Source organism: Pseudorasbora parva, chromosome 10, assembly GCF_024679245.1.
Source record: "Pseudorasbora parva isolate DD20220531a chromosome 10, ASM2467924v1, whole genome shotgun sequence".
Lineage (NCBI taxonomy): Eukaryota > Metazoa > Chordata > Actinopteri > Cypriniformes > Gobionidae > Pseudorasbora > Pseudorasbora parva.
In genome coordinates this window covers 43527766-43547897 of record NC_090181.1, presented here as the reverse complement: position 1 = coordinate 43547897, position 20132 = coordinate 43527766, and the positions used below count along the sequence as shown (strand labels likewise).

The following is a 20132-nucleotide window of genomic DNA, read 5'->3' as shown; positions in this document are numbered from 1 at the left end:
GCATCACGTTTGAGCTTCAGCGAGAACCAATGAGGTTCATTCTCGTGTTACGCATCACGTTTGAGCTTCAGCGAGAACCAGTGAGGTTCATTCTCGTGTTACGCATCACATTTGAGCTTCAGCGAGAACCAGTGAGGTTCATTCTCGTGTTACGCATCACGTTTGAGCTTCAGCGAGAACCAATGAGGTTCATTCTTGTGTTATGCATTAAGTTTGAGCTTCAGCGAGAACCAATGAGGTTCATTCTCGTGTTACGCAGCACGGTTGAGCTTTAGCGAGAACCAATGAGGTTCATTCTCGTGTTACGCATCACGTTTGAGCTTCCTCAAGAACCAATGAGGTTTGAGCTTCAGCGAGAACCAATGAGGTTCATTCTCGTGTTACGCATCACGTTTGAGCTTCAGCGAGAACCAATGAGGTTCATTCTCGTGTGGTAAAGCATTTTAAAGCAGCATAATTAGCTGTTTTGTAGAGTAAAAAATAACTGCAAGTGACACCAGGAGCCAGACATAATGAAAAATGGCTGCATTCAATCTTACATTAGAAATAAGGAGGATGATTACAAAACGAAAACGGAATGTTTACTTATGGTTTGCATAACGAAAAAAAGAGGGAAGGAAAATTCTTAAACATGCTTAGAAGATATTTGTGTTGGCTTGTAAGAGCGCAAGAGTGATGCTGCGAGTAGACAGACAGACTGCGGCTCGCCACACGCAGAGCGAGGCAGAGAGCAAATTCAGTCCAAGATACAGAGAACGGAAACGCATCCTAAACGCTCCTCGCCCAACCTCCAAGCTATTTCACACACGCACACAAATGCGCGTGTTCTGGTACCAGGAGGCTTGGCGCTTTATTGTTTCGGCGGATGGGTGGAGGTGTACACAAAGCTGAGGATGCAGGCATCACTCTGAGGGTAAGCGCTCCACATTTCGGCTGTGACTCACGTACAGCTGTTTTTTTTTTTTTTCCTCTTTCTCTATGGCGGCATCCTTTCGCTCCGCCTCATTGGTGCTACCCCCCATTTCTTGGTCTCTCTCTCAAGCTCTCGCTCTCTCGCGCTCCAGGCCAATTGGTTGCCAGCCTTCAACCGTTATCTGCTCCCTTCCTTCTCCGGCTGTCTGTCTCCGTGTCTCTCTCCTCGTCCCCTGTCTTCCCTCGCGAAGAATGATTAGCATACAGGAGGCGAGAGGAACTTTCCAGCGCGCGTGAACAGGAGAACAAGTGCGCGAAAGGAAGAACGTGGGAACATACAATCAGGAGCGATCGGAAAGTTTGAGCCAAGACAACATTTCCAGACTGGTGGGTCACTCGTGGTTTTATATTTCTGGCTGGATTGCTTTACAGATTAAATAGCAGAGCTATTTATAGGATACTCTATCTTAAGATAACTATGATAATTCGAATTATTCTTAAACAAATTAGAAATATGTCATGCTTTGTTAGAGTAACCACAGCAATCAGGTTGATTTAGTCATAATTCAATCTTTAAATAATACTGATGAAGTATTATTGAAGACCAGATGATTTACATGTTTGGGACAAAACATGTTTTACAGTCTTTTTTATTCCTGTAAAAATACCTAAACATTCTTAAATTAAGAAGATACATTTACCTGAGAAGCAAAATTACACATGAAGTCTTGTTTTCTGAAAAATGTGTCAAAAATTCCAACAGGGTAGGATATTAATTTTGATCTTCCTTTGAATTGCGTTTATTTTTCTTGATTTTTTCTTAATATCTTGCTCCTCATGTAAATTGATTTTGTTTCATGAACATTTTCAAATTGTGTGCATTTGTACTGGAAAACAAGACAACAATATTGAGTAAGAAAATCTCCCAGTAGAAGTAATAGCAGGTGTGGTTTAATGAGCATATCTGAAAGAGTTCAGAAGAATATTCCTACTAATTCTTCCTAATGCACAATTGATTTGTTCTGTATCAGCCAGACTACTTGATTACTACTGCTTTACTTCGAGCTGGACGTCTCTCTGCACATGCTGCTCGAATAGTCGTTCATGTAAATGTGGATGTTGTGAGCGAGAGGTAAACATGTCTCCCAGGTCATGAGCTGTTGGGCTTTTTCTCCAGAAGCTTCTGTGGGCTTGGTTTGTTGTGTGAAATGGCACCAGAGTCCATATGCTTCTGGGTTGCACTTACTGGACAAAGGCTGGACTATTTGACTCCTTCATTGTTATGAGAGTTGTAGAGATAACTGTGCGCTGCTGGGAAACTTCTGTTTTCTTGAGATGACTGTAGATAAGCTAGGATGAATGCACAGATATGCCTTCAAAGGAAAGTGCTTTTTATTTGCAGTAGCCATATTTGTTAACACAATTTTGCTTTATTAAAAATCAGTTGTGCATGTGGCTATGAGCAATCATAACCTCATATATTTTGAGTTGCATATTTTCATACTTTTGGTCCTGTATCTCAAACATGTCTCAACAACAAACTGTAAAATAACATTTGTTTATTTCGTTGATCCTGATATTTATAAGAAACTACAGTGAAACTTTATTTTACAGTGTCCTAGCTACACATCAATTATGCATAATTACATGCAACTAACCCGAAACCAAACCCCAACCCTATAGTATGTGTTAATTATTATTACTCAGTACTTAAAGACATAATTACACTGTAAGTTAACACCTTCAAATAGTGTAAGCGAAACTGCACATGAGAAGGGCTTACATGTAACAACCCAGCTAGCATTTAAGAGTTACACTTTATTAAGGTGTATTTGTTACACTGTAATTATACAGTTAAGTACTGAGTAATAACTACATGTGCTTACTATATAGGGTTAGGATGAGGGTTTGGTTTAGGGTTAGTTGCATGTAATTATGCATAATTTACTGTAATTATTATAGTAACTGCATGTAACATGTAACAATGACACGTTTTTTTCTCTCTTGGTTATGCAAAAAAAATCCATTTGTATCATTATTCAAACATTTTTGTAATGTACTTTTTTACTGAATGTTCTGAAACAAGCAGGCCTAGGAATGAATATATATATAAATGTTAGGAGAACATCCTATTTAAACTTCATTAACAACGAATTACTGCTTTACTTGAAGAACGTTGAGAGAACATTGCCAGAACATTAGCTGAAGTTCTGTGAGCGTTCTCTGTAATATCATCATCATAACGTGATTATGAATCGGGGGAATATTTTTATAATGTATGTTATTACAAACTAAACAGTAGCCAAAAGTGTTGTCAAATTAGCAGCAAGATAGAAACAGTCCAGCTTCCTACTAAGTTATGTGAAGCAAACTCTCTTTTCCGTTGCATGAGAGACAAAGTGCATTTTATCGTGTTAAGGGTCTGTATTGGAAGAGCCACACACTCCTGAGCAAATGGCCAATGTATCTCATGTACTAATATAGAAAAAGTGGAAACTTACATTGCTTTCTTGTATGTACATACACAGGCATCGTCATACATACTGAAAAAACAACAACTTTTCTATATTGAGCCAATTTTCAATTACGATTCAATTACGATTAACCCAACATAAAATTCAGAGTGTTTGGAATTGAAGCATGCAACTGTGTCCAGGATCCTCAATAACCTGGAAGAATACATGATTTTAACTATATTATATTATATTATATTATATTATATTATATTATATTATATTATATTATATTATATTATATTATATTATAATTCCTTTAATGTCATGGTTTTATATAATTCTTTCCAAAGATAAGTAGTAATTTCTTCTATTACAATTAATAATATTCATTTTGTAATCTACTGCAATTTTAAGAAGATTGATCTGCAATCATCTATTTTTTTTAAATTCTAATTCTAAAGTCTAAATAAAATGGATAATTATGGCCAATAATACATGATCTATGAGTAACCAGAACATGTTTGCATATTGTACCGTATAAAATATTATGTTTACTTTGATATGGCGATTTAAATTCATCCTTATTTCGAACATGTGCAGTGTCTCTGGTGAGAGTACAACATGTCCTCCAACCAATACGCCTATATAGGTCGTTTGTCACTTCCCTGAAATACGACGCATATGAGCGTTTAATAAAGTTGCTCCCCTATCAACAATATTTTAATTCATGAAATACAACCCATATGAGCGTTTTCTAAAGTTTTCCTCCTATTGACAGCAGGACACTTTCATTTTAAAGCATTTTTCCCTTTTATCTGCTTAATATTTCAGCTTTTGCATAGCTCAGTTGGTAAAGCATTGCACTATACAGCAACAACATGTGATCATGAGATCGTGAGTTTGATCCCAGGGAACACGTGTGCTCATAAAGTGTGTATGCACTATAAATCACTGGGTAGGTTTAGGGATGGGGTGGGTGTAGTTTTAAATTAAAAAAAAGTATTTTTGCTAAATAGAAATATGACAAATGGTGGTAAAAAGTCCACACATTGCATTCAAATGAACACACATTTTGGTTGGTAACGACAGTCATGTCATGACGTCAGACGTAACACGACACTGTCATTATTTTTACGCCAGCTAGAGGGCGCATTTCTTTAAAACGTAAATATAGGTCGTAATAAGATGCTTGAAAAACGACCTATAGAGTCGTATTTTTTGGAGTACGGGTTGTGAGAGTAAGATAGAGATTTTTGTAAAAGTAGCACATCCAATTTATCGCAGGAGCTTGTTGTGTACGGCAGAGAGATCATGAGGCTTGTGCATGATAATGTGGCGAACTGTGATTGAATTGAGGAAAGAGCCTTCCTTCACTCTCTCACTCACTCACAGGGAACCCTGCCCACCTCACAGACTGAGAGAAACCGCTGAAATACTGAGACGCCGACAACCCTGCCAGAACTAGATTCCCAGTATGCTTTCTTTTTATGATACACTGTTTTAATTGCTACAAGTGATCAGTTCATACATTTCAGCGAGATACAGATGGAGGATATGAATCGTTCGCTCAAAAATGCAAATTATGGCATTATTTGTGCAGCCTCTAATCGTTTCACACCCATATGCTAAGGAACACGAAAGCAGAGATTTAAAAGACTCTTCATGCAGTTCATTTTTCACAGTATTTGGAGAAGATTATCAATAAATAATGACTTAAATATCAGTGTATTCCACACATAAAGCTATCACATGAGCACAAAGCTGTTGAACCAACTATGTCTATTACTAGGCCTGTCACGATAACAAATTTTGCTGGACGATAAATTGGCCAAGAAATTATTGCGATAAACGATAATATTGTCGTTCTGAGACCATTTTCATCTAAAATAATGATAATGGCATAAAAATGCAGGTACACCTTTTCAAAGATCAATAAACTTTAATTTCTAAAGACTATTTAAGACTAAAACATTTTAAATAACCACAAAAAATGAACAAAACAACCAAAAACAATAAAAGCATGGCCTCTCAGTCTGTTTTAAAGAATGCATTTAAATAAGTACCAAAAACAATAAATAAAATGGATGAAATCTGCAACGGATGATTGTGTTTTAGGAGCATATTAGGAGAGCCGGTTCACAAAACCCACGGTTTGGCTCGTATCATGGTTTTAGGGTCAGGCGCGTCGAGTATAAACACCTCCCCAAACGGACAAGGCATGCACAGTCAACGAGAGAGATGAGGAAAACAAAAAAGCATGCAAATGGCAAAAATGATCGCGGCCGGAGCTCGTTTTTTTATCGTGCGATTAATTGATTTATCGACTATCGCGACAGACCTATCTATTACACCTCTATGGTGTTTTCATTGACGTGGTTTCTATGATCCATCACTTTAACACATTTTTATTTGACACTAATGTGTGCAGAACACATGCTGACTTGCGTTTATTGTGCATTTTATGCATTTTTTGTTTTGTTTTTGGCTTTGTTAGTACATAAAAGAAAATATGATGCATATTTTTAAATAGACTTCATAATAACACAATAATGTATCTTTGGTGGTGTAAAGTATTGGAGTAAATGTATTTAGTTACTATATCTTTTTGGCTACTTTGTAGTTGTACTAAGTATCAAAAATATTAGCAAATTCAAATCTACTATACTCTTTATTACAATACATTTTTGATGATTAACACTACATACATTCTGCATGGCACCTAACTTTTTCTGCAGCATTTTAATTGCAAAGGTGCTATTTCGTGTGTGTTTTGCCTTACTCGCCAAAACTGGTCAACAAGGCTACTTTACGTGAATGCGAGTGTATTAGTGAGTGAGATGAGGACAAAACCAGCACATCCAGTGCAAGTAGTATTTTATTTATCCATCATATTGAAGAGACCTTTCTGAGGGACACTGGTTTATTTATGCCCTTTTGAGCACTTTAGCCTAACTGAGATTTGAGAGTTTGTTGAGGCTTATTTTTTGCTATGTTAAGGGTTTCAGTTTTATTTAGATTTTTGCTCTCCTCACAAATCAACAGTTTTTTTGTTTTTCACTGGCATGTTGAAGGCTAGTGCATCTTCAGCCTACATTCAGTACAAGTAATATACTTCATAACTGTTACTATGCCACTTTTATCAAGATGCAAATAAGTCTCCGATGTCCCCATAGTGTGTATGTGAAGTTTTCAAAAAATCCCACTGATAATTATTTATAGCATGTTAAAATTGTCACTTTTTGAGGGTGAGCAAAAAAGGGTGAGCATTTTTTGTGTATGTCCCTTTAAATGCAAATGAGCTGCCGCTCTGGTCCCCTTTCAAGAAGAGGGCGGAGCTTCAAGAGCTCATGTTAGCAGATCTGATTACCTCACGCAAACACACATTGAAAATATCAAAAAACTGTTCAGCCTTTTCTGTTCAAACCGGAGTCGGATAATGAGAGACACAAGAAGAAGTGACAACGCGGAATGAGACAGGACGTTTCTGAATGCTTAGTTGATGAATTTATGAGTTAACTATTTTTAAGTCATTGATTAGCATATTCTGTCATGATAATCTATAAATGGCTAATGTGGGAACTGTTGTAAAGTGAGCCAGAATAAAATCTGTGCTTTTAGCTTGCCGCTAGCCTGCTGTTAGCTCTTGTTGACTCGCTCTCTCTCTTGCTCCACAGGTCCCATATTATCTCTCTACACACCATTAAACTGCTCGATCTTCTTATCTGTGCCACTAGACTTTGTCTGTCATGGGTTAACCATTTCTGACACCATGTGTTGTTCCTCTATACTCCGTATTCACGGACACAACTCACTGGATGAAATTAGACAACTCTTATTTCATCTTCTAAGTTGTTGCTTAACAGCCTTAATCTTTAGCCATAGCCACTACACTTATCCCCAAAACACACCCATGACTCATTAAGAGACTAGGTTCAATTGTTTTGGACCATACGTCTGGATTGTTTTTTCCATCGTTAAAATAGGACCCTTTGACTCAAGTTGTATTGGAATATGTAACTTGTAACTTGTAGAGGAGTCATTTTTGCATTAAGGTATCTGTACTTTCACTCAAGAGTGGCGTTCAGGTGCTCTTTACACGATATTTTAAAGTTTTTTGAAGTCTGAAAATTGAAGTGAAATAATAAGTGAAAAATCTATTTTCATATTTTAGGTGATTTCACTTTTTTTAATTCAGTTCTATTCTGTATGTACTACATTGATTTCATAGCCTGGACAAGCAAGACCCACATCAAGATGTTTGGTCTGGAAACTCACCATTGACAGCTCAATCTGAGGAGCGGGATAAACGGTTGTCTTTCAAACTCCCTCTGCACGCGATAGGATAGCGCTACAACCAACCAGAGCAACGAAGGTGAAGCAGAGCTAGTTGAAAGATTAAACTTTCGCTGTATCCGGTCGGCAAAACTCAGAACACATCTTCCCTTTTTAAGAATGACTTCAGTGCCGTTCTTTGTTCTTTTCTCAGAGAAAAGCTTAACTCCAAGTCTTCCAGAGTCGCGGTCAAAGCGGATTCAATAGACTGCTGTGTTCTGTGTTTAAAAGTAACATGCAAGCGCAACTCTGCCGTCATTATGTTAAGCCCCGCCCACCGACTCTATACACAATGTGATTGGCCTGACCAGAGTTTGGTTTTTGGTCAGCTCAGAAGGGTATTGAGAGATGCTTGACGACACTCGCGGCAGATTAGATTTGCTGCCGCTAGGGTGCGTCTAGATTTCTAGGCTATTGATTTCATTAAAATTAATTTCAATGGGAACTGTAGAATATATTTAGCTATAACTTTTAGGAGTACACTGACATTTAGATGGTCCCAAAACTAACAGACATAAACTAAAAGCCATACAAATATGATTATAATATTCTACAATATCTTGGAGGTTCAGTTGAATCAAATTAAATAATTCAGTGATCCATTTAGTCAAACATGGGTGAATAATACCTATAGTCGCTGAATTTGGATGAGAACAAAACTTGAACTGAATTGAGCTGGATGATGAGATCACTTTTTTTCAGAGCTGCTTTAGAGCTGATTCAACTTTGTTTCATACTTGATGAATTTTGCAAAATCGACACCGTTATAGAACTGAATAACGACACTATTGTCTTCAGTTGAGCTGCTTATAGTCCTTTATCACACTTCCTCATTTGAAACCCCAATAGCAAGGGATTATTGTGATTTATTTATGTAAAATTCAGCACAGATACTTTTTCTAAAAACACCAACATCAATTTACAATCATTAATTGAGTATCGGAAAAACAAAAAAAATAGGTGTCATAATATTCAGAGGCATATTTTGTGATTTAAAGGGGAGCGTGCAAGCCATATTTTGTACATGTATGTGCAGTACTTTAAAGTCAGGTCACCTTATTTTATTACAGAACTGCAATAATACAATACAAAAACAAAATATCACGATAAAGAACATTAGAAGTAGACAGTGCTAAAAAAATTATTTACAACTTAATTCTATTTTTTGGAAATGTATTGTATGAAAGGTGACCTTTTATGCAGAATTCACTTTTAAATGGTGTTTAAATATAAATGTGTGTTGGCAGTGTGTACAGAGCCAGCGTATAAATGGTAAAAATCCAGCCATTCCTCTTTTTTAATCCCCATAAATCATAAGCAGTGTCTCGGGATAAGCCATTTGCCGATTCTAGCAATTTGATGTCACAAATGATTAGGCCCCACCCATGACTAGTGACAGACTCCTCCCTATTAGCACAGGCCCCGCCTACAGCGAGCTGCACACAGTCTGCCATGTTTATCTCCTCACCAGAGCATTAACAGCGGCATTCAAGTAAGAAATGTGTTCTTATTAAAGCTACTAAAGTTATTCAGTCAAGAGCAGTGAGTGAGTTTCTGTTTTTCTTTTGTTGTTTGATTAATTTTAACAGCAGTAGATACTGTATATTACGCTGCTGTCACTTTAATACACAGATCTGATATACACATGGGATTTCTCTCCCTGCTGTTTACATTCACAGACATAACCGACTGTGTTTATGTGAACTGTGTTTTTGACAACCTTGAGTGTATTTGACAGTTTAAGCACAATAAAACTAGCCCGACAAGCCAGACCCACATCAAGATGTTTGGTCTGGAAACTCACCATTAACAGCTCAATCCGAGGGGCGGATAAACGGTTGTGTTTCAAATTCCCTCTGCACACGATAGGATAGCGCTACACCAACCAGAGCAACGTGAAGCGGAGCTCGTTGATAGATTAAACTTTCACCGTATCCGGTCGGCAAAACTCTGAACACATCTTCCCTTTTTAAGAATGACTTCAGTGCCGTTCTTTGTTCTTTTCTCAGAGAAAAGCTTAACTTCAAGTCTTCCAGAGTCGTGGTCAAAGCTGATTCGAAAGACCACCGTTCGCCAGCTTCTGTGTTTACTAGAAGAACGCAAGCGCAACTCGGCCGTCGTTATGTTAAGCCCCGCCCACCGACTCTACACATGATGTGATTGGCCCGACCAGAGTTTGGTTTTTACAGCTCAGAAGGGTATTGAGAGTTGCTAGACGACACTCGCCGCAGATTAGATTTGCTGCCACGAGGGTAAATCTAGATTTCTAGGCTACAATACGATGTGAAAGAGAACTGAGTTTAATACTCACGGAGTGCTCTGTCTGACATCCAGCTTTCTGTGTGTTTGTTTCGGGTGTGTGTGCTCAGAAAACCATATGTAAGAAGATATGACTGATAAGGCTTTAAAGCCCATGCACATACTAAACTTTCATGATGATGTACAGGCTACGCCCTCTTCTGGAAAGTGGGTGGAGAGCCGCAGTTCATTTGCATTTAAAGATATATGGAAAAAACAATAATTTAAACAATTTAAACAATAAAGTTCACATTTTTACATGCACTTACTTAATGGTGCAAATACCGTATAGCTGAATTAAACACATTTCAAAATAGATGGATTTCTCACAGTTTTTAAACTGAACTGAATAAACACTGAACTGAACTGAGCTGTATTTTTTACAGCTGCTTTACTGCAGAATTTCTCTCATATCTGATGAAGTTGGCATTAATGATTGTTATATTCATGTTTATTACTGTGAAGCTGCTTTGAAACAATCTGCATCGAATAAGATGCTATAAATAAAGGTGACTTGACTTGGATGACACCAGTATTTACGGTTCTGCTGACAGACTGATGGCTGATTTTTATTAGGCGTGAAGGCCACATAAGTAATTTGGATCATGATTCATACATGTGAGGTTTGAACTTCTCTGTTCATTCGTTCTGTGCAAGAAAGAGCCTTTCCCATCATGATCCATATCAAAACATGATCTATATCCAAACAGTGAGGCCAATTAAAAATCAATCTTGACTGTGGAGCGAGGCTGTAACTGAGAGTGTGGAGGATGAAGTAGACGCCGGGTGATTGATACCGGCGCTCACCTACAGCCACAACACACACCCGCGGCATTCATCTCGCCGGGCTCCCTCACCTGATGGCACCACACTCACAGCGTGTCAAAAACACAGGGATTTGCATGAGTTATGTGCTCTGCAGGCATGTGATAGAAGAGCCAGCCTGAGCTAGAAGCGCGGGTTAGTCATCGCTGTTTGCCGGAAGAGAAGGAGGAGGAGGATTACCGCTGCCTCTCTTAGAGGACTCAAGCTTCTTTTGACCAGGTTTAGCAGTGTGCTGCTTTAAGAGAGGATGCTTTTAGTGTGTCCTGATGTTATTGTGAGAATTGTGTCAGAGTTGGACCTGAAAGCATTGCCAGTGTAGGAGCGAGGCATCATTTGGTTTGATTTCACTTGAGCTTTGGGTTGAGAAAATCTTTTAAGCAGTTTACATATGAAATTAAACAAAATGGAATGACATTAGTAACCAAAAATCAAGAAAGACGCGAGGCACTTCTTTTATTTAACATATTGTAAATTAAAATGTTACACCTGGTGGAATTTTTAATTGAAATCTGTGAAATTTGGTGGCCAAGTCAACACCTCAGACTCGTTGTTGTGCTCCTCAAACCATTCCTGAAACATATTAGTGCTTTGTGTCAGGAGCATTATCCTGCTGGAAGAGCCACAGCCATCAGGGAATACCGTTTCAATGAAAGGCTGAACATGGTCTCAGCAATGCTTCGGTAGGTGGTACGTGTCAAAGTAACATCCACATGGATGGAGGACCCAAGGTTTCCCAGCAGAACATTGCCCAAAGCATCACACTGCCTCCGCCGGCTCGCCTTCTTCCCATAGTGCATCCTGGGGCCATGTGTTCCCCAGGTAAGTGACGCACACACACCCGGCCATCCACGTGATGTAAAAGAAAACGTGATTCATCAGACCAGGCCACCTTCTTCCATTGCTCCGTGGTCCAGTTCTGATGGTCACGTGCCACTGTTGGTGCTTTCGGTGGGGTCAGGGGTCAGCATGGGCACCCTGACTGGTCATACGCAACAAACTGAGCTGCTCTTTGTATTCTGACACCTTTCTATCAGAACCAGCATTAACTTCTAGAGCAGTTTGAGCTCCAGTAGCTCATCTGTTTGATCGGACCACACGGGCCAGCCTTCGCTCCCCACGTGCATCAATGAGCCTAGGCCGCCCATGACCATGGACAAAATGTTCACTTGCTGCCTAATATATCCCACCCACTTACAGGTGCTGTGACGAAGAGATAATCAGTGTTATTCAGTCAGTGTTTGTAATGTTATGCCTTATCGGTGTATGTGCAGTGTCTACTAAACATTTCTAGAGTACTGTCGAAATATTTTTAATAATGATTTATATTTATTCAGTAACTGTTTCAGACTCATGCAGTTCGGCAGATAATAACATGCGTAGTGACATGGCTGCACTATTAAACTATTCTTCTGAAAAAAGAAACGAAATGCAAGAACAAGACAAGTATGTAAGATTACATTTATTCTTGACCAAGCAATAAAATGACTTTATAACTCGCAACTGAACTTTATATCTCGTAATTCTGAGATGTATGGTTGTAACATAAAAATACCTTTTTTATTTTTTATTCTGTGGCGGAAATGATCTTCAATAGTATCTTGAGCAGGGTGCAGCTCTTAATTTAGATCTCACGACTGTTCACACCAGCAGTGCTGACAGTAGCCTCGTTCAGATAATGTTAATCAGAAACACAGGGAATCAAGCCACTCTAAATAAACAGTTTTAAACACTGACGTTGACCTTTGATTGGAGATACGATGGCTAGATTGCATTTACATTACACTGAGATCTGATCACAATTTGTCTTTGGCTATGTCCGGTAACAATCCGATCAGAAACATGTGGATAACATCTGAATACAGGATCTTTGTCCAATCAGGCAGGCTTGAGTTTAAATGAGCTGCTCATGCTTGGTTTTGAGATACAGAGATGTTGGCAGCATGTGACCCTGCATAGTGTCATGAATACCTCTAACATCATGAGGGTGTCATGCTGTCAACAACTCCCTTACTGTTGCTATTACACTCTGCGACAGCTTCCTGATGGATTTGTGTTAAACATGAGATCGTATAGGATATAATGCCCAAGGATATTAATATTTTCATGTTTGTGATTTTATTTTATCAATCCATTCATGCTATTCAGTGGTGATGTAGAATTGGAAAATCTGTCTAATTCAAAGCTTCCCTCTGGATTTTTAACCTCTGTCTTTGAATGTTAATGACATTCAGTGTGCATGTCTGCCAATGAACAGAAGCATTCTAGATGAAGCGTTACGGAGGCAAAAATAGTCCTCCCCTCACAGGGCTAAGAAGAGCAGAGCGATATTGGAAAATGATTACAAAACACCCATCCATAAATAATTCATCAAGCATATTGGTGAGGGCGCGGGGCTCTTATTATGGCTGCTCTTTAAATCAGATTTGTCGGTTTTGATCAATGTAAAGTCTTCTAGTGACACGACTGAAATATTTGGCAAATATTACTCTGTCTAATGGATAATTGATTAAGACAAGTGATGCCACTGGGAATGGATGTGTAATAGCTGAAGGTAAGAGTACAATCATGATTTGAGAGCGGATTTTCTCACCTTATTCTTGCACAAATGATTGGATTTGACTTTGATCAAATACACAGAGCAAACGATAATCATCAAATATGATTGTTATTGTCAGCATTACAGGAACTGTTTGTAAGAAATGTATTCCAATTAATCCTAAAATGGCCCTGATATTTCTCTAGACATTAAGAAATCATGTTCATTTCAAACACTTATATCACTGACAACAGTAGTCCGGCCAGGATATTGTCATTTAAAAGTTGTTGTTGCAGCCCTCAACTGATGTTGATGTTGACATGTTGTGTTTTGGCCTGAAGCTCCGCCCTCCACCTATCGACCAATCACAAAGTGATTTCGGCATCCGGATTGCAAGATCTGCTCTAGTTACCACAGCTGCAGATCTACAAACGTTCCTGATGATCCTGCAGCCAATCTGGCAACCTCGAGTCAGGGGGAGGGAGATACACCGCTCTACAGCCATTTGAAAATGAGTGCAGTTCCAGTTTTGGCCACAGTCTTACATACAATTCATTTATATTTAATTTCTATATGATACCATATCATATCGACCCCAGTCCTAAATGTGTGGTTACCAATAATAAATATAGCGGTGGCAGTGGCTCAGTGGTTCATGTAGGTTGTCTACAAACCAGAAGGTTGGTGGTTCAATCCCCGGTTCCACCTGACCAAGTGTCGAAGTGTCCATGAGCAAGACACCCAACCCCAGCTGCTCCCGGCGAGCTGGACATGTCAGCATGGCTGACATCGCCGTCAGTCAATGAATGGGTGCATGTGAGGCAAAATGTAAAGCGCTTTGGATGGCCATAGGGCCTGTTAAAAGCGCTATATAAATGCAGTCCATTTATTAATCTTAATGCGCATTCTTTGAACCCCATCGCAATGATTTTGGAATCGCAAATGTATCATTTGAATAGATAGTTGATGGTAGTATCACTAATGGAAATATATTGATGACATTTAGAACAGTGTGTACAACAAGCTTACAAGGCATTTGCCAAGCATATTGCATCTTTAAGTCAGAGTTTCTAGCCGAAAGCATGCAGCCAATAAAGCACAAAGATTGAATGTCTATAAAAACACCCTATTTGACCCTATCAATATTGGTCTACATGTTTTGAGATGGCCGTCTTTTTAGAGCTGTTCTGAAAGTTGAAAGAGTTTTATTTGAGGCTCAACATCATGCTCGTGAACAGTACAGGCAGTTCATGTGATTGCTTTTACGAATGTCAAAATGAGCTATCTTGGCATTGTGGAAGAAGCTTAAGAAATCAATAGCTAAAAGTCACCAATAGCTTGTAACTAAATGAGTAATTTCAGCACACACAAAAAAGTTTTCTTACCATGAAAAGAGATGCGATCAACAATACGTGAACTTCATTTGTTGGCTGACAGATCTCACCATTTTAGCTTTTCATTCTCCTGAAAAGTCAAAATTGTATGAGGGTTTTTCTCTGACAGCTTTACTTAAAGAATTTTAGTCTGTCAGTTTTTGTTATACCCTCACATTTTTATACAAAGCATAACATTTTCATGATGACACCCAATCCAAAAAGTGGGGGTTTGGTCATTGGTCACTATGATTGTATCAGCATGTTTATCACATTTGGTTCTCAATCATATCTTTAAACATGCTTACAAATGTACTCAGCGGGATTGATCATTTTTACCAACTTCAAATCTTAAATATCTTTATTGTAATTTAAATATATATATATATTTTCCCAAAGGCAAAAACAGTTAGACAAAGTAAAATGACAATTTATTATAAAGACACTATACTTTGCTAATATGTTAGCCAATGTGTAATTTAGTTTACTTACTATAAATAAAGGCAACTTCGAAAGGAACACGTTTAAAAATAAAGTAATTTTCCAACTCTCTAGAGTTAAACAGTTGAGTTTTACCATTTTCGAATCTATTCAGCTGATCCATTCACTTTTAGTATAGCTTAGCATATATAATTGATTCTGATTAGACCGTTGACATCTCTCTCAAAAAAATGACCAATGATATTAGGCAGCTCCTGAAAATAGGCTAACTTCCGTCAACATAACCAACGTTACAACCTGCTTGCACAAGGGGTGTGCCTTGTAACCATGGAGACATTTGTGAGAGACGATTCAGAAGATATTTACTTTGGTGCAGACCATGAACGTATCCATTTGAACCGAAATACACTGAAGATTAGGTTGTCACGTTGGTAATATCATTACGCCGCTGCACTCATGGTACGACAGCAAAGTTCCTTGATTATTATGCAGGAATGAGAGTCTAGTTCCTAGCCATATCGGTCTGGAAAATCACAACTTTTCATTTTCCGTTGGTCTTAGGACACAACGTTACTACAGAAGAGTCAAGTTTTTAAATAGGAAAAATATCTAACCTCTTTGGTGTCTTATTTTTGAGTGAGATGCTAACGGTCTAATCAAATCAGATTCAATGATCTATGCTAAGCTATGCTAAAAGTGCTACCGCCAGACCTGGAGAACAGCTGAATGGATTCGAAAATGGTAAAACTCAACTGTTTGAAAATGAGTGGCATGTTCCTTTAATGGTGTATTACTTTAATTTTTATTTTGATGTCTTTTAAAAATCATATTTGCATAAGATTTCCTGTTTTGTAAACCAACAAAAAAACTGAAAAATCAATAGGCTTTAATTTCTGTAGTCATTAATGCTAAAACTTAATTAGCCTTGCACAGTTATTCACTGCATGTGGTTATGTAATTATTTTTGGTTGGATAATATTGTTTTTATTAGTACAGTAACTTAAAGTGCACGGTTTAACAGTGTTTCAGTTCAACAGCATGCCTTGGAAAGGGTCGCGGTAACGACTTAAACGTTCAACATTCAATTCAACGATATAAATCCAAAATACATCCACCAACCGATTGATAGTATCAAGTTTAATTGCGATTTAAAGATGCATAGATGTTGCTCTGAGCATATTAGTGCTGTGTATTGTGATTTTTATTGTATATGTCTGTACATAAATAATTATGTACAGAAATATAGTTTGTGTTAGGTTAATATTGTGCTGCAGTGATTACTTATTTTTGTTGGTTAATAAACCCGCAAGTTTGCATCACTCTAGTTCCCGCAACAAAAACCAAAAACTTCATTATTGCTGAAACTGTTGAAACTCTTTCAGTCTTTAATTAAAAACATTTTATCTTAAAGTTAGCGTCAGCATATTTAGCAAGAGCGTGATTATAAACTGAATGAGGTTGAGTTTACCCGTTTAGTGTGATGATGTAAAATGTCCGGACAACTTCTCTAGTTCTTACTTTTTCAAGACAAGTAAAATCTTTATAAAGTAATCACAATCCTGACATATTTTATGTTGTAGAATCAAACATGAACATATATTGAGCTTATGTTCATTGCAGACGTTATTTCAGGAATTTAACCAAAAACCCACTCAAAAACCCCATTGACTTGAAGTGGTAAAATGCTACCTTTCTTTGGCCTACAAAAATATGTCTTCCCTGTGTGTGAATTATGCGTTGGTCATTGTAACTTAAAGTCCTCATGAAATCACAATTGACCCTATTTACTTTGTTGGCACATATTACAGGTGAACAAATCATTTGTGCAATTTAATACACAGAAAAAATAGTTTATTGCAGTAATTTTTAATCAAAATCTGAAAAGTAACTTCTGGTCTGGAAACATATTCCTTCTCAGATGACGGCAGTTTGACGACTTAGGTTTGAAAATGCTTAACCACCCCTCCAACTAAAAGTCTGCGATGAGCGAGAGACGGAGAGGAGGAGCTGAAGTCAAACCCTGCCCTCTGTTCAATATTCAGTTTCATTTGGAAATACGTCACAGCACTGAAGAAAACTAATTTGCTATTTCCGGTTCACTGGGACTTTAAGATATCTACTCACAGTCATTTTTAAGGGTGCTTCAATCGATCGGGCACTGATCGTTATCAGCCGATACTAATTATCAAAATTTGTATTAAAAATACAAATTATACGTTTCAACCACTGGGTGAAATTGGCAGACGTTCCCTTAGGCGCGAGTCAAATCATTCTCGAGCATAAATATGCAGCTATAATGCGTGTAGGGGATTTTGAATTAATATTTCATGCTGATAAACAATGGCTAGCCTGCATACTGTAACAACTAATTGTGATATTGATATATTTGTAAGATTGCTGACTCTATAGAATAGTGGCAATTTTACCGCACTCTGGTCAGGAGCGTTTCTGTTGCGTTGTGGCTTTTTTGTTGGGTTGTGAACTTATGTTTGCTTTTTATATTGCGTTGTGTTGTGCACTACTGGGCCACCGTACATTTAACTTTGCATGCACAAACCATAATCATACATCTAGCTAATACTAAGGCAATTACATAAAAAGGTATGGAGAGAATCGTAAGACCAAGAGACAAAAGTGTGTCCCAGGGGCGCCTTTGTCTGCGGTTTTGGGAAGAGGCGAATGAGACCCCCAGGTGCAAGCTGGAATTGCCCTACTTCCAAAAGCTACATCTGCCTATTGTTCATCCTGGATTTACTAAGCACCCAGCCAACAACATTCACAAAAAACTCCCAACATTTCCACACTCTTTTCTGTGTTCTGTTAGTCTAACATGGAGGTTTATTGTTGGCAATGGAACTATCGCTTCTAGATCTTCATTTGTAGAGTCTTTTAGTCTTTGTTTACTGTAAATAAAACCATGCACGAGGCTTTAGAAAACACAAATAGCACTGCATGGTTTAGCAGAGTCTGTTTGAAAGCAGAGGAAGGTGCTGCCCGCGTCTGGCTCTGACCTATTTTTCACAGCCCTGCCCAACACTTGCTGTATGGAGCTCCAAAATAGCTCGGTAAGAAAAGTGGTGCAAGCATTTCCATCTTGCATAACAGGCTGATCATTCTTTTGGCCAGCCAAGGCACTGAGAAGCAGTGCAGTGTACACTGAGAGTAACACAAGCAGGCGGATAATTGCATCAGGGAGACTTCAGACTGTTGTAGTGCCACATTTTCGCAAAGTGCTCTGAGGTTGGCAGGCGCTTCCGTCAAACACTCTTTTTTTGACATTGCAATGCTGATATGTGAGAGCTTATTACACTGAGGCTACATGCGTGTGCAATCCATTTGCACTCTTTAAGGGAGCGAGTAGCTGGTTTGTAGAGTATAGCAAAACGTGAATAGTCAATTTAAGTTTCTGTGTTTATGCAACACGCTATCATGAGCAAACGCTGCTCTACAAACACAACCACATTCATTTGCCGATGTTTTCACCTCATTTTAGAGGATTCTGTAAAGCTCCTTTCTAGTGTTGTGTTACTCGAGACTGGCTTTGATATCATTGTTTAAGGTCTTGGTCTTGTCTCGATCTCAACATCATTTGTACTTGGTCTTGTCTTGGTCTGCACATGAACTCTGGTGTCAAGCGAAACTAATATTTAAACTAATAGTTTATTTACTTTTTCTATGGGGAGTGTTTTTGCTTTTAGACAAACAGTTTAAAACCACAATGTTTGATTAGACCGATATAAATATGAGATATAAATCACTTTTTTTCAGTACATGTGAATTACAGTTGTGGATAATCCAGTACAGATGGCTTTCTAATTGTCTAAATTTTTCATGCATGAGTTTGTAATACAAATTGTTACCAATGTTTTGTAAAAGACATGAATGGGAATAATATCATAAAGTCCATCTTAAAGTGCCACTGAAGTACCTTGAAACCTGCAGCATTAATTATTCAATGTGTTGACGTAATTTCCACTGAAACAGGAAGACAGGGCGGGGCATACCAAACGGCCCCTCCCCTTTTATAAATAGCCAATAGTGTTTAGTTTATATCACAGCTCGTCCAGAGCCGTTCAGTAAAGCCAAAGTTTCCTCCTAATCTCTAACCGTCTCTCCCCCTATAATGTTTCAAAACACACCATTCTCAGCAGAAATCAAACGGGTCCTTACATTTTCTGGTCTTGACTCGCTCTGTGCTATCGAATCACATACATGAAACCAGACTTCATTCGCCCCAATAGAAAGCATATTTACACTGTCTGAATCGTTCCCTTTCCCCTATATAGTGCACTGTCTGATTGTTCCCTTTCCCCTATATAGTGCACTGTCTGATTGTTCCCTATCCCCTATATAGTGCACTGTCTGATCGTTTACTATCCCCTATATAGTGTTCTGTCTGAATCGTTCCCTATCCCCTTTATAGTGCATTGTCTGAATCGTTCCCTATCCCCTACATAGCGCATTGTCTGAATCGTTCCCTATCCCTATATAGTTCATTGTCTGAATTGTTCCCTATCCGCTATATAGTGCATTGTCTGGTTGTTTCCTATCCCCTATATAGTGCATTGTTTGATCATTCCCTATCCCCTATATAGTGCATTGTCTGAATCGTTCCCTATCCCCTATATAGTGCACTGTCTGATCATTTACAATCCCCTATATAGTGCATTGTCTGAATCGTTCCCTATCCCCTATATAGTGCATTGTCTGAATCGTTCCCTATCCCCTATATAGTGCTCTGTCTGAATCGTTCCCTATCCCCTATATAGTGCTCTGTCTGAATCGTTCCCTATCCCCTTTATAGTGCATTGTCTGAATCGTTCCCTATCCCCTACATAGCGCATTGTCTGAATCGTTCCCTATCCCTATATAGTTCATTGTCTGATCGTTCCCTATCCCTATATAGTTCATTGTCTGAATTGTTCCCTATCCCCTATATAGTGCATTGTCTGGTTGTTT

The 20132-nt window shown here is 38.4% G+C and overlaps 1 protein-coding gene across 6 annotated transcripts in view; it reads left to right on the top strand.

The window, feature by feature from the left end:
• The first annotated feature begins 703 nt into the window (after positions 1 to 703).
• The window catches only part of myt1lb (myelin transcription factor 1-like, b), a 214197-nt gene continuing 194768 nt past the window's right edge, over positions 704 to 20132 (top strand). For 3 of the 6 annotated variants that reach the window (XM_067456213.1, XM_067456216.1, XM_067456210.1), the window contains exon 1: positions 934 to 1299. The gene's annotated coding sequence lies outside the window, so the exon portion shown is untranslated. The other 3 variants (XM_067456211.1, XM_067456212.1, XM_067456214.1) reach the window with 3 other exon arrangements.